This window comes from Kogia breviceps, chromosome 11, assembly GCF_026419965.1.
Source record: "Kogia breviceps isolate mKogBre1 chromosome 11, mKogBre1 haplotype 1, whole genome shotgun sequence".
Classification (NCBI taxonomy): domain Eukaryota; kingdom Metazoa; phylum Chordata; class Mammalia; order Artiodactyla; family Physeteridae; genus Kogia; species Kogia breviceps.
The window spans coordinates 54933797-54949144 of NC_081320.1; positions in this window are offsets into that span (position 1 = coordinate 54933797).

The following is a 15348-nucleotide window of genomic DNA, read 5'->3' on the forward strand; positions in this document are numbered from 1 at the left end:
GAAATGGGAAGACATTGGAGGGATTTGAGCCTTACAGTGACATGATAGGATTTCCATTTAAAAAGAATCTTAAAGGTTTCTGTGTTGGCAGTAGAGGGCCAAGGGTGGAAGCAGGGATCTGTTTGGGGACAAGTTAGAGAACAATTTGTACTAACTTCCTAACTAGGCTATTATATGTCTTCAGTGATAATTCTAAATGAGCTGTGTTAAAGTTATGAATTTTAAGTTTCAGTTTTCATACAGTAATGGACCTGGCGGAGATGCATTAAAAATAAATTATACAAGCTCAACATAACTACTCTTTCCTTTCTAAAAGTGGTAGAGTTTCCTTGTGGAACCTGAGAAATGTTAAGGGCAGTTTCTTTGTCAGAGAAAAATAGGACACTGCTGGATAACAAAGGACCTAGTCGTATTTTGCAGAGTGCAGAAAAGCTATCTGCACTTAAATAATATATATATATGTATATATTTATTTTTTTATTTTTTGGCTGGGCCGGGTCTTACCTGCAGCACGCGGGATCTTTCGTTATGTGGGCTTCTCTCTAGTTGTGGTGCACGGGCTCCAGAGCGCGTGGACTCAGTAGTTGCGGCATGTGGGCTCTGTAATTGCGGCACACAGGCTCTCTAGTGGCACACGGGTTTAGTTGCCTGGCAGCATGTGGGATCTTAGTCCCCTGACCAGGGATGGAACTGGCATCCCCTGCATTGCAAGACGGATACTTAACCACTGGACCACTAGGGAAGTCCCTACCTTTTATCTCACCATGTGCTTCAGATAATCTGGAAACGTGTCATATTCATTTATTAATTCATTGCACAGTTATTTCCTTAATTCCTAAAATCATACCATGCACCACATAGTTAATGCATAATCAGTTAATTTAAGGCATAGAAAGAAATATACATGTTCCTAGCTTTAAGGAACTTACTTATAATGTATTTTCATGAGATATGATTATAATGGAATAAGTATAATTTTTATATAGAGAATCAAACTTACTACCTAACTTATGATAACATACTATATATTTATAATCTGATATAGTCTTGTTCCCTAAATTTTATATTTAAATGTTACTACAATCAGATTGTGTTTCAAGAAATAAGCTCACCAGAATTTATGCCTAATTAATCATTATATGTGGCAACAGAAATTGACCTTCAGTGTAGATATAGATTGCTCTTGCAAAATAAAAGACACAGCAGTTAAAGAGTTTCTGTTGCTAGCAGGTGAGATTAGAAATGGTCTTTGAGATATTTTCTTAAAGGTAAAATGAAAAATAAACAGGGTCTATATTAACAACCTAAAGTAGCAACCTGAACCAATTTATCCTGAATTTCTAGACTTAAAACTTAAGTCCCCAAATAACTTAAACTAGCTTAAATTTGATATAAAAGTCAATTTTAACAGAAGCCAAATAATGAAAATTTCTAAGCTTTTCTCAGAGGTCTATGGTTAAAGTGATTTGTCAATCTCAATTTTAGAATTTGTTATGATAAAAATTTCATAATAAGGCACCAAACCATGTCACAAAAATCAATGCATGTGCCACATATATATGTATATATACAAATACATATTTTATATGTGCATATACATATACACATGGAAGATCATAGCTTAACCTGAGTATCATGATTCCTCCCCTGGTGTTTTGTCTCATTCATTTATAGACTCAGAAAACAAAGGGATAGGAAGAATTGTCTGTCATGTCCAATCTTCCCCTTAATAGAGAGTTCCCTCTATATAATCCATCACAAATGAATAATCCATCCACAATCTATAAGTGGCCATTTAAATTATATTAAATATTATTGTTTAACTATTATGCTAAATCAGACTTACATGATTGTACTTGGAACAAGTTAAAATGGACCGGTTTCCTGAATGCCAGATCATTTTCAGATTCATGTGTTGCCAGTGAACAAGTCTTTTAAAATGTGAGGCTCAGAATCTTTGACACATCCCGTAAGATATATAAGCATAAAGCGAGGGTTGAGGTTTTGAGGGTTGTTTTAAAAAATAGAGTTTATCAAACCCTGCCAGAATCTTTTATGAATGGAGTAAACAAAGTGTTTTTTCTAGGGGAAATATTTTCTGGGACATTATAAAGCAGTGTTTGTCAAAATGAAATCTATCTATTTGAACTCAAGGGTTCAGTTTGTAAGAGGACCCCGTGAAAAAAAGCTAGTAGTAAATTAACTAACATTGTTGGTATTAAAAGAATAAAATAAATTATGGTGCAAGAACTATCCCATCAGCACCACAGATTAATTTACGTTCTCCACTTTAGTGAGAATTTCAATCTTTTTCCATATAATTTTCAATTATGGATGAAATTTTCTCTAAAAAATGATTACTGTTCCTCCTTCTGTAGTATAATCTTAATTTTATATTTTTCATGCTCCTCTGCTGAATTCCAAGTTAAAGTAAAGCATTCTAGAGGTGTATTTTATTGGTTCCAATGCTTCTGGGTTTTAAAGTTCACTGTTTTTGCCTCCTGGCAAAAAATGCCTTTGCAGTATGATTTAGTTTATGTTTTCATAAAACAGAAATACAAAATCAAAATTCAAACTTTTACTTTTCATTGCCAGTAAAAATATAAAATTTGGATTTAGATTAGTAAAATCTTGGATTTAAGAATTCAGAACCTATCTATATGAGTGAAATCAAAATAAACATATTTAACTCTTTTAAAATCTCTTTAAATCAATGAGTTCACTAGTAAATCCAGCATGTCAGAGTACAGAAGAAAAGACAGAGTACTTGCTAGCAATTTTTTAGTTTGGGTAGGGAAACAGAACAAATGCACATGAAATAAGTGAAAATACTTTCAGAGAAACATCAACAAGTGCATATTACTATAATGCAGGGTCTTCAAATAGCACAAAGTTGAGATGTAGATTAAGAGATTAAAATTAAGGTGTAATTAGGGTGATTCAAAAGACACTTTTCAGAGATAAGGTTTTTTTTGTTTTTGTTTTTGTTTTTTATTGCGGTACGCGGGCCTCTCACTGTTGTGGCCTCTCCCGTTGCGGAGCACAGGCTCCGGATACGCAGGCCCAGTGGCCATGGCTCACGGGCCCAGCCGCTCCACGGCATGTGGGATCCTCCCGGACCGGGGCACAAACTCGTGTCCCCTGCATCGGCAGGCGGACTCTCAACCACTGCGCCACGAGGAAAGCCCCGGATATAAGTTTTGAACAAGGATTTGAAAAAGTTGTAATATATGAATGGGCAGGTGGAGGCAAGGATTTCCAGTGAGAAGAATAGGGCACAGACATGGAAAGGAGAAATTATAAGATGGGCAAGAAAATCCTAATGGTCGGAGCCAACCAAGGTGGATTGCAAGAATGGATCACTTTAGACCCAGGCACTCCCTTAATCTTTTAATCTCCTTTCTTTCAGTCCATCACTCACCACTTCTCTGTCTACTCAGGATAGACTCCCTGGTATATCATGGCAACCATCTGTGGCCAGAACACTCAATGCCTTAGATCCTGTTTTTTTCTATTACCCCCCAGGGAATGGTTAGTCTCAGAAAGCAGGGGAACAAGCTTTGTAGTCAGGCCTGTGCAGTGGCTGCTAGTGAATTGAACAAGGGTGGTCAAATCTAATTATCTTTCTAATGTGACTCACAGTCCTGTTCTCACACTGCTTCCTCTTTCATCTTTTCATCATAATCTTAAAAACTTTCTTGTCAAACTGTTACCTCTGTAAAAAAAAAATTTTGGAAAAGTTACCAGTGTTGGAAAGCAGAGAATTTTCTCAGGAAGAGCAGCAGTTCCTTTACTCCCTATCCAACACCCACTACAAGCTATACTTCTAGTTATAGTCACTGGTAAATCCCCAAATTTGGATCAGTTTAGCTTTTCTGTTCTTTTTTTTTGCGGTGCGTGGGCCTCTCACTGTTGTGGCCTCTCCTGTTGCAGAGCACAGGCTCCGGAAGCACAGGTTCAGTGGCCGTGGCTCACGGGCCCAGCTGCTCCACAGCGTGTGGGATCTTCCCGGACTGGGGCACGAACCCGGGTCCCTTGCATCGGCAGGCTGACTCAACCACCGCGCCACCAGGGAAGCCCAGCTTTTCTGTTCTTAAATCCAGGATGTTGAAGAAAAACTCATACCTGCTCATGTTGCAGCTATAGATCCATCATCTCTGGCTTCATCTGGGCTTTCAGAACCATTTGGCAAAAATTCTACTTCTTTTGCGATGTCCTTTTCCATTTTCCATCTCTCCCTTCTCACTGCCCTCCTCAGATCTTCTGCCCCAACAACACATTGTTGATGAAATCACACATCAACTACTGAGCAAGAAGATTACCCGGTTGACTTGATTGTTAAGGAGTTTTTTCTTCATTGTGGGCCTTCTGTTGAGTATTTGCTTGAGGCACAAACATTTCCAGGCTCTGGGACTCTTTGAAGAGATCCATCCCATGCATATACCCATTCCTTCAACTTGCTTTTGATCAATTCTTTGATGTTGTTCCTTCCAAATCCTAGAAAATTCATACCATTAGCCCCTGCCCAGGATCAATATATATCTCTACCTCAGGCCAGATCTTCTTCCATGAAAAGAGTCTAACATGGAAACATGAGTTCTGCCTATTATTCATTGTCCTAAGAGCCAACAGTCTTCTTCCATCTGGTATAGGAATATTATATGGAGCCATTCTTAAAACAAGATGCTCCAATACCTACACTACTTAAATTAGGATGTAAAACCAACTTTTACATCATCAGTCAATTGCTTATAGGAAACTCCCTCTAGACTATAGATGTGAGTTGAAACAAGTGTGGCAGTTTGCAGAAGGCATAGGAATGTAGGACCTGTTCAGTTATTAAATTACTGGGCACCACAAACTTTATGGCTGGGTTGACTGAATAGCACACAGTTCATTACTGGAAGCTTGAGCCAGATGAAATCCCATAGGCAGTCGCCTCCAGAGCTAAATTTAAGTCAAGAAATTTTCTGCAAAATGTAGTTAAAGAAGAGGGCATGGCCTTTGTCCAAACTTGAGAATCTTTCTCTCTGTATCTTTTTCCTAGACTTAGCAAGTCGATTCAGTATCTCAGTCTACTAGAAAAAGTTCAAGGACCATGAGAACTTCCAGGTCATGAGGACCAATTGACAGTTACTCGCACTGAAATCCTGGACCAGGCACTAAGCTTTCTTTCACTATGGACCCCAATTACGGATGGATAAAATTTAGATCATCTTGTTAATGGTCAGAGTAAGACGTAAAAAATGCTGCATCTAAAATTTAGATACTCGTTTTGAAAGGAGTAGCCTGGAATGCCACAGATCCTCAAACACCCAGGTCCTTTACTGTCACACCAGAGCTCTTTATTCTTATACAGTTTCACATTCACATATATGAGTTACAAAAGCCTCTGGGAGCATTTCTACTTTCTGATATTCATGCCCTATCAGCATGATGTTTTATGCATATTGGATCAAAATGGGACCTTGATCAAGGACCCAGAAAACTAGACTGTAGCACAGAGCCAGAAAGCTTGTGTATCCCTGAGGCAGGACAATAAAGATTTATTGGTGTTTATGTCAATGAAGACAAACTTCTGACGGTGCCTATCAACCAAAATACATAAAAAATATTTGGACAAGATCAGTAACTGCACCATAAATGCTAACAGATATATTCATGTATTCTAGTAAGGAGAAAAAATCTGCCATGGCAGCCACAACAGGAGCCTCTACTGATTTTGTTTCCAATAATCCACTGTCATTCTCCAAGACCTATGAGACTGCAAAAGCCACACCAGCCTATTAATCACCAAATCTACACCTTTCAGGAAGCACCCTTCAGGGTTGTAGCGCTCCTGTTCATCCCTTATTTTTTCATGGAAAGAGTACCAAATGGCCCTTCCTAATATAATAGTCCTGACTTTATAGGGGTAAGTAAGAAACTGTGTGGGATCTGCCAGTTTCCTAAAATATCCCTTCCCACAATTCACTCAGGATCTGAGAAAATGACCCCAGGATAGTTTGGGGAGTCCCACTCAGCCAACCATGAAATAAACTCAGGTCAGAATTCAATTTATCACCTGGGCTCCATAATGATCCCCAGCTCTAACCAGCTGACTACAGTGGAATTACAAGTCCCCCAAGAATCAGTGATAACTTGGAGCCAATATCCAATATTTCCCAAGTTTAGGTATTTCCCTTTCTTTAATGTACAAGTATTCAAGTTAACAACCGCCAGCCCCACTAGGAAAGACAAGGCAGAAGGTTGACAGTATGCCTGTGTAGTGTCACAGCAGGATCTTTCCTCACAGGTACTAGCCTCTCTTTCACTGGGTGATGCTGGGTCTGTGAACCCAAAATTCTCTAGCACTTTGGCTCCAGTGAGGCCTCTGTTCACCAGACCTAGAATAGCTTTGGTTAAATAAATCAAGACACACCTTAATTGCTGTCTGTCTGTTTCATTCCTGGGGACCCCATGATTAATTAGCCACAGCCAGAGATTTCTGCTACTGAGGCCATTCCCTGATCCCTGAGTGTAGCATCTGGCTATTAAAACAATACCCACTTTGCTTCAGACTGTTAACAGTCATCACCTGGGCCAGGCCTCAGCTAGCTTCTCACATCCCCCCTGAGATCCGGAATACCATTTTTATTGTAGCTCCTTCCACAGTATTCCCAGCCCAGAAAAAAAAAAAAAAAAAAAAAGAGCCAACAAAGCACTTTAAAATATTTGGGTATTTCCCTTATCACTGTATTTTTATTGGCAAGGGAGAGGAATCTTCAGGACCCTGTCAGGATATAGGGGTAAGACACAAGATCCATTTAATCTACTTTCTTATCTCCCAAAGTCTTTAAATTCTTTCCTCTATGTTGTGCCCAGGACTTTCCAGTCTTTTATTTTACCAAAAGAGACCAACAGTGGGTTCCTATTCACTTTAGCAAACCCAGACAAACTGTTAAAACTACAGTTAACTGCTTGAGTTACCACACTGAACACAGAATGGCTTATGAATAAACTCATCATAATGAATACAGTTCATTCGTATTCAGAAAAAAAAAATCTTAGATTTCCAATAGTGGCTACACATTAAAATAAAATAATATGAAGATTTTTTAAAAATATGATACTTATCACCTGCCTCCCTCCCCACTCTGCAACATTTAAATTAGAACCTCTGGAGTTAGACCAAGCATCTGTGTCATCTCAAAATTTCCCAAGTGATTTTGATCCACAGTGAGATTCAAGGACCACTGTTGTAGAAGTTCTCATTCACTCCCAACGTTCCTAACACCACTTATATGCTAACGATGTACATTTATAAATCCTTCTAAGACCTGTCATCTAAGCTTCAGCCCACACAAAACAATATTTCTCTCTTTGACTCTTTCTCCAATTGTTGAAGAATCTGGAGGCTTACGCAGTATAAAGGGGATTATCAAATATTAGAGCTTACCATATGCCAGGAGCTGTGCAAAAGTCAAAGTAAACGAATCAACCCTGGTCTCCACCTTCTTTGTGTAGACATTTGATTGCCTCTTATGGGGTTTCTTAATCTCAGCACTATTGATATTTTGAGCTGAATCACTCTTTGTTGTGGGTGACTATCTTGTGCATGGCAAGGTATTTAGGAATATTCTTAGCCTCTACCCACTCGATTCCAGTAGTATCCTACACCGTCTCCCATGAGACAAGCAAAAATGTCTCCAGGTTTTGCCAAATGTCACCTGTGGGTCAAAATTGCTCTTGGTTGAGAACTATTGGTCTATGGTCATTTCTACATAAAAGTCTCACAAGAACTTACATTTTTAGCATGTTATATACTAAATATACTAATTTTCTCTTTATCGTTCCTAGACTTGGTTATTTGTACCATTGTCAAGATTTCACCAGTCCAGAAATCTCTTTTCCAGGGCCATTACAATTGGTTCATTCAAATCACTATTCAAACAAAGTTTCAAATTGCTCTTAAGTGTTAGTTTCTAAGTCTCTTTTTAAAAATGAACCATCCTTTCCCCTCTTGCCTTTTTTCCCCCCAAGGCTTTGCCTGGGTGAACAAATTGGTTCAGTTGTCCTATGGTATACTTGACATTCTGGATTTGTCTGATTGTTTCCTTCTGATCTCATTCACCTTGTTCCTCTATCTCTGTTTTACCAGTAAACTAGAAGTTACATCCAAAAGCTTGATTAGATTTGTATCCAACACTTTTGGTTGCTGTACTTCATATTGTAGCACCTCAGTCAACACATAATGTATGAACTATGGCTTTTAGCTAAAAAGGTATCAGGTGGTGATGGCCTGATTCCACCATTATCAAGTTGATAATTTTTGTATCATGTGAATATCTACTTAATTATAACTTTTCACATAATGGTTTAAGCATCTATTGATCTTATAGCCTCAGTCAATTATTTATTTAAGAGTTATAAATGGTTATTTTCTGGAGGTCCATTTTTGATACAACAATTTGTGATGACAAACATCTAAAGTGGATATGTCATGTGGTAGTTAGGTGTGCAAGTCTGAAGGCTGGGGTGAGAAAGATAAATTTAGAAGTCATCAGTATATGGAAAGACATTTAATCTCTGTAGCCTAGATGGGATCACTAAGGGAAGAGAGTAGATGGAGAAGAGGGTCCAGTAGTAAGCAATGAGTCACCCCAACTATTACAATCGGATGAAGAGAAGGAGCTAAAATAGAGCTGAGAGGGAGGATCTACTTCTTTAATATCAATTCTCATAACTTTTCCCTCAGCATCTTCCCGGGACTATGGTAATTAACTCCTACATGATCTCACTGCCTCTAGCTTTGCCTCTTCTAATTCATGTTACACAGAGCTCTCTGATAAACTTTTCTAAAAGTTAAATCTATCACATTAGTTTCCAGATTAAAATCCTTTAATAGCTCTACTTTGTCTTTGGGATAAAGTCCAAATGTATCCTGAGATTCTTTCTGACATTTTTCTTTCCTACCAGCTGAGCCTTGTATCTTACCAATCCCCATCCCTTACCTGTAAGCACTTCATGGCAGTTCCCAAACATTCTAAGCTCTTTAATGTTTCTGTAACTTTTATTCAGCTTCTTTGTGGGATAATTTATTTCACTCGGTGAACACCTAACTCATAGTTTAGGACTGAGCTAAAGGTAACTCACTTATTAAACCTTTCCTGACCCATGAGGTAGAATTGACAATTATTCTGCCCCCACTGTAGTGTGTGTGTGTGTGTGTGTGTGTGTGTGTGTGTGTGTGTGTGTGTCAAAATGTGACCTTAATTCACTACTCCACAAACTGAGCACAGATATGGTCGCATTTTATTTCCAGTTAATTACATAAGGTAGACCTTAAATGCCATACTGGGGGTAAAAAAGCATTTCCCTCTTTGATCGCTCCCTCAAAGTTTCCAAGGTTCTAGAGGTTTACATAACCTAAAAAGAATAATCAGAAGGATATTCACTATGTGACAGTCATTAGAGCTGTTCCAAAAAATCCTGTTCTTCTAAACATGTAGTGCAACGCTCCCCATCTCTGGCTTCCACCTACTAGGTGCCAGCAGTACCTGCCACCCCAAGCTGTAACAACCAAAATGTCTCCAAGCATTGCCAAATATGCCCTGGGGGTCAACATTGCTCCCCATGGAAAACCACGGCTTTAGACAATGTACATCTGCTTTTTTTTTTTTTTTTTTTAGCCTTATTTTTTTAATTTTTTGCAGTACGCGGGCCTCTCACTGTTGTGGCCTCTCCCATTGCGGAGCACAGGCTCCGGACGCGCAGGCTCAGCGGCCATGGCTCACGGGCCCAGCCGCTCCGCGGCATGTGGGATCTTCCCGGACCGGGGCACGAACCCACGGCCCCTGCATCGGCAGGCGGACTCCCAACCACCGCGCCACCAGGGAAGCCCTACATCTGCTTTTGATGCAACTTTTTACTCAGGTTGCTGTAGCTTTGAGAGAGAAATGTCACTTGGTCAGAGCTGAATTTTGCTAGTGTGTCTTTGATGGGTTCCCAAAGTCACAATTTTTAAGTCTTGGCTCTTACAAGACCACAAGACTCAAAACACCTCCCTGTGACAAGCCCAGAAACACAGCTGGTTCAGATGTTTGCTTCCTGTGATCTTGGATCTACTATCCTTGGACATCAATACCATCAGGGGTGGGGTAGCTATCACCTTTTGATCCTGAAAAAATATATCAGTATAATTTATATATTCCCTTTCTGGGACAATGGATGTACCAAGCTCTGTTTGGCCCAGCTGACATGATGTGACTCCAGAGAAGCTACACACTTCCCTTTGGGAAGGGAACTTCAGTGCATCAGAGTAACTTGTCCTCTATGGAAATCTCTGTCACTAGGAAAGCGAGAGACAAAAAGCCATACAAGTTTAATTTTTAGTGGAACATCCTAATGACAATAATTATTTTTAACATTATTATTACTAATAATTGCTAACATCTATTGAGAGCTATGTACTAAGCCACGTTACTCAAATCTCATTAATCCTCACGACAATTGTAAAGGTAGATATTTTTTATTCCATATTTTCTAGCTAAGGAAATAGAAACACAGAGGAGTTATGTAACTTGCCCAGAGTTTACTGTACACTGGCAACTTTTAAAGTCTGAACTTAAATTCATTCTGTTTGATTGACTCTTAAAGACGTCCTGCTCTTAACTACTTACATTGAAAATGTAATCAAGTGAGAGTTCCATTTCTAGAAAAGAGTCAGGAAGACCCATTGGAGACCCTTCCCCAGTGAAACAGTCACAGCTGGTGAAAATTATTAAAAAAATAAAAGCATTTAATGTCTCTGGGAATTGTCCTAAGGGAATACATTAAAGGAAGAAAGAGTTATTCAGAAAAATCTACTTGAGCCATGATTTGCTTGCTCTCTCTGTCCCAGCTTCCTAGCTCAGCATGGTGGAATTTGGACAGGTGTTACCAAGAAGATGGGGCTCCTTTTCCCCTCAGCTCACAGTCAAGGGATACGATATTTCACTGGGAGGGGCAGGCTACCAGCATTTCTTACTCCCGCCAGCTCTGAGCCGCAGAGGCTGAATTCTGGCAAGTGTAGCTGAGAAGTCACAAGCTCCCTTCTTCCATCCAGCCCCCACTCATAGGGTGGAGGCTGTACCTTAGGCTCAGCATGGCCCAGGGTATTGGCCCCTGATCACCTTCACCCCAGTTTGCTTGTGGTGTGGAGGTCCCATGTTGGGAACCAGAAAATGAAAAAAAAAAGATATACAAATGACCAATAAGCACATGAAAAGATGCTCAATATCATTAGCCACAGAGGAAATGCAAATATACCACAATGAGATACACTTCACACCCACTAAGAGGACTATAATGAATAGGAATATAATAACAAGTGTTGGGGAGAATGTGGAGAAGTTGGAACCCTTATACACTGCTGGTGAGAATGTAAAATTGTGCATTTCAGAAAATAGGCTGGTAGTTCTTTAAAAGGTTAAATATCTCTAGAATTGCCATATGACTCAGCAATTCCGCTTGGGTATATGCCTGAGAGAAATAAGAACATATATCTACATAAAATCTTATACATGTATGTTCATAGCAGCACTATGCTTAATAGTCAAAAATGGAAACAAGCCAAGTGCCTATCAACTGATGATTGGGTAAATAAACAAAATGTAGCATATCCATACCATGGAATAATATTCAGCCCTTAAAGCTGGTTCACCCTAGTTCATGAGGGCCAATTGTTAAATAGGAATTTGTAAGTCAAGTGTCAAACTGTTGGTAGCTTAAAATTAACCATTAAGAGAGTATTTACATTATTAATTTAACAAAAGTTACAAATGAGCAATTTTTCTTTTCCCAAACTGCATGTATTTCTGTTATACTGCAATAAAAAAAAGTTTAAAAAAATATTCAGCCCTAATTGAAGTACTCATGGATGCTACAGAATGGATAAACCTTGAAAAATTAGGTTAAGTGAAAGAAGCCAGCTACAAAAGACCACATATTGTCTGATTCCATTTGTATGAAATGTCCAGAATAGGTAAATAGGTAGAGACAGAAAGTGGGTTAGTGGTTTCCCAGGACTAGAGTTGGGAGTGGGAGAAATGAGTAGTAACTGCTAATAGGTATGGAGTTGCACAATTCAAATTGGTGAGTTATATGTGAATTGTATCTCAATAAAGCTGTTATAAAATATAATCAAGTATTACAGAGTTTTCCTATACTAGATAGTGAATCCTTAAGAGGAGGAGCCATGTCTCATTCATCTATCTTCTTTATTTATCAGAGAGGCCTAGTGCAGAGGTGAAGAGTATGGATTTGGGAATTAAGACAGCCTGAGTTTTGTAGCCTTGGGGAAATTATTTTAGCTCCCTAAGCATCAGTTTCCTCAGCTGCATAATGGAGATGATAGAACTAACATCACAGAGTTTTCACAGGATTTCATTGAGATAATGCATGAGAAGTATTTACTGCAGTGCCTGGCACATAGTGAGTTCTCAAGAAATGTTATGTCTCATTTATAGCAGGTGCTTGAGAAACGTATGTCGAAAGGACAAAAGGAAAGAAGGTAATAAAATGTATGTGTGGGCAATGTGGTTTGGGGATAAGAGCTTGAAAAAACCTGAATATGTTTATGGTGTTGAATTTCGTACTGCCAGGATGACTAGGAAGTTACTACATATTCTTGAGTTGGCTAACATAATAAAAACTTTTGAGAAGGAGTTTTAGAGCAATTGTGGAGAAGAATCTTTTAGAGAAGGGGGATTATAGGCAATGAAGCAAACTAGAAGAAAATATGTAGAGTAACTTTTGTCTGGAATCAAGAAGCCATTTCTCTCCAAGTCTCAGTTTACAAAGCTATAAAAGGTGGATAGTAATCCTTGTCCTGGCCATCTCACAGAATTACTGGAAAGTCCAGTTGAGATAACAGATATGAATGGGTTTTGAAAACTATGCAAATGAAAGTAATCCCCCTTATTAAATTCTTAGTTCTTTACAAGAATAGCAGCTATCCTGCACAAACATTTATTCAGATATTAATTGGTGATTGCAACAGGTTGGACTCCCCATGAAGCAGACGCTGAGGAGAAAATTAATTAGGAGGAAGTTTATTAGGGAGTTGTCTGGGAATCAAAACTTATGGGGGATGGAAGGAAGCCGGACTGGGTAGAGGGAGAAGTAGGAATGTAATTCGGGCACAAGAAGGCCTCAGCTGATTAGAGGAGGAGCTCTGAAGCTGAGCTAGCCCTTCAGAGTGTCCCTCACTGTGGGGAGAGAGAGAGAAAAGACTTTGAACCCCTCTGTTAGCAATCATTAGATGGGTCGGTTTAAAATAAGTCACTACCTTGGGCCAGTCAGCTCACTGTTCAGCAGAGGGCAATTCGCAGAAAGGGCTGACAGCTGAGAGATGGCCAGCCTTCTCAACAGACCGAGGGATGTCAGTCAGTCCTGCAGGGAAATTTGGCTAGCACAGCACAGCACCCCAACAATGACAGAGTTATTGGTATTGGTATTGGTATTGGTATTGGTTATTGGAGAGTTGGCAGTCAATGGGTACAATCTACCAAAAGATCTCCAGTTTGGATAAATCAGGCCAGTGGTGTTGTTTTTGCTCTGGTTATTTAATTGAGGAAAAAAAGCCACACTTTTCTTTTTGCCTCAATGACTAAGATAATTCAGCTATGTCCATAATTGACAATTTCTAATAGAAAGACCTTTGGTAATCAGTACGACTGAGAAGGTAAGCAGTCAAAATATCTAAATGTAATCATTAGATCATTTTGGTTGCTAAAAGAAGAATTTCTTTTCATGGAATAAGTTTATTAGGAAGGTTTGGGACAGAGGAATTATTGATTACATCAAGTACATATTTATATTTTACTGCCGTTAAGTTACTTTGATGTTAAAACATTGTACACAGAATAAACTTTAAAATCATTGGAACAGCAAAACAATGCAGATTTCAAAAATATTTTGATAATGAGCCAAATACAGCAAGGCACATGGAAATTTGTTTGATTATATCATGAGAAAAATTAATTTACTTTTGACACAAAGTCTTTCTCCAGACTTCTTACACAGTGAAAATATGCTGACATTTTTGTCCATTGGAATCATACATTGTAACTGCTATTTGAAAGATTTAAAAAGTTGGTTTAAAATTTATTTTTTTCTCCCAAAGCTTAAAAACTTAACTCTTGAAAAACTTTTCACTTTTTAATGACTTTCTTTCTTTCTGATATTTTTAAATATCCAAAATTATTGGCCTTAGAAATAAGAGAAAGAACAGTAAGAACACATTTATGTACAATAAAATGTTATCGTAATTCAGTATGGATTTGTTACTAGTCTGTAGTACCAGCTATTCTTAAAGGTATTCAATTTTATTACTCCTCAGTAAGAAGAAGCTGATAAAATATCTGCAAACAGAAGTTCGGCAGAAAAAAAAAACTTTGATAAATAGATAAAATGAGTTATAATTGTTTATCCCAGGGTAGATGTTTCAGATTTGTTGAATGTGTTTATGTGCCGATTCTTAATCTGCATAGTATCACCTGGGCTTTATCACAGATGTACAGTGAAGAATAATAGTGGAGCCTCAGAGAAGTGGTCTTCATATTTTTAACTCAACTGTCCCCCAGATTAAAAATTTTAATTGCACAGATTTCTGTTGACATCTAAATTTTTTCATTTTAATTAGTTCCAAAGGATAAAATTTGGTATATTGTAAATATTGGACTTTCTACAATAAAGCTTTTACTTCACTATTTTAAATGATGAAACGGAATCTAAATACCATAGCAATTTGCTACCCACTGTATTAGAATAATGCATGCTACATGCTAGTGTAACAAATGATCCCCACAATTTCAGTGCCTTAACTATAATAAAGTTTATTTCTCTTCCATATGAAGTCAATTGGAAGACATTTCAGACACAGCTTATTTCTACCTCATGCCTCCATCATTCCTGAGGGCTTCAGAATCCTTTGATTCAAGCCAGTGGACAGGAAGAGAGAATGTTGAATCATGCATTGAAGGTTCCATTGAGTACAACTCCATCAAACAGCAAAAGAGGCTGGAAATGTATAGTTATAGACCCAGGAGAAAGAGGAAATGGGTTTGATGAGCACACACAGTAGTCTCTACTGCAGTTTGCTCTTCTGATCATCAAATATCCTTCTTCTCAAACAAAAAACATACTCACCACCTCCCCCAAGTGGACAAGCCAGAGTTTCATCTGTCATTGCATTGGTCTCAAATTCCAGGATTTCTCAGTGGTACACATCCTCTCTCTTAGAATCTGGATTTAGATTCCTCTGGTCACTGTCACCACCCCTTCCCACCTCAACACACACACACACACACACACACACACACACAC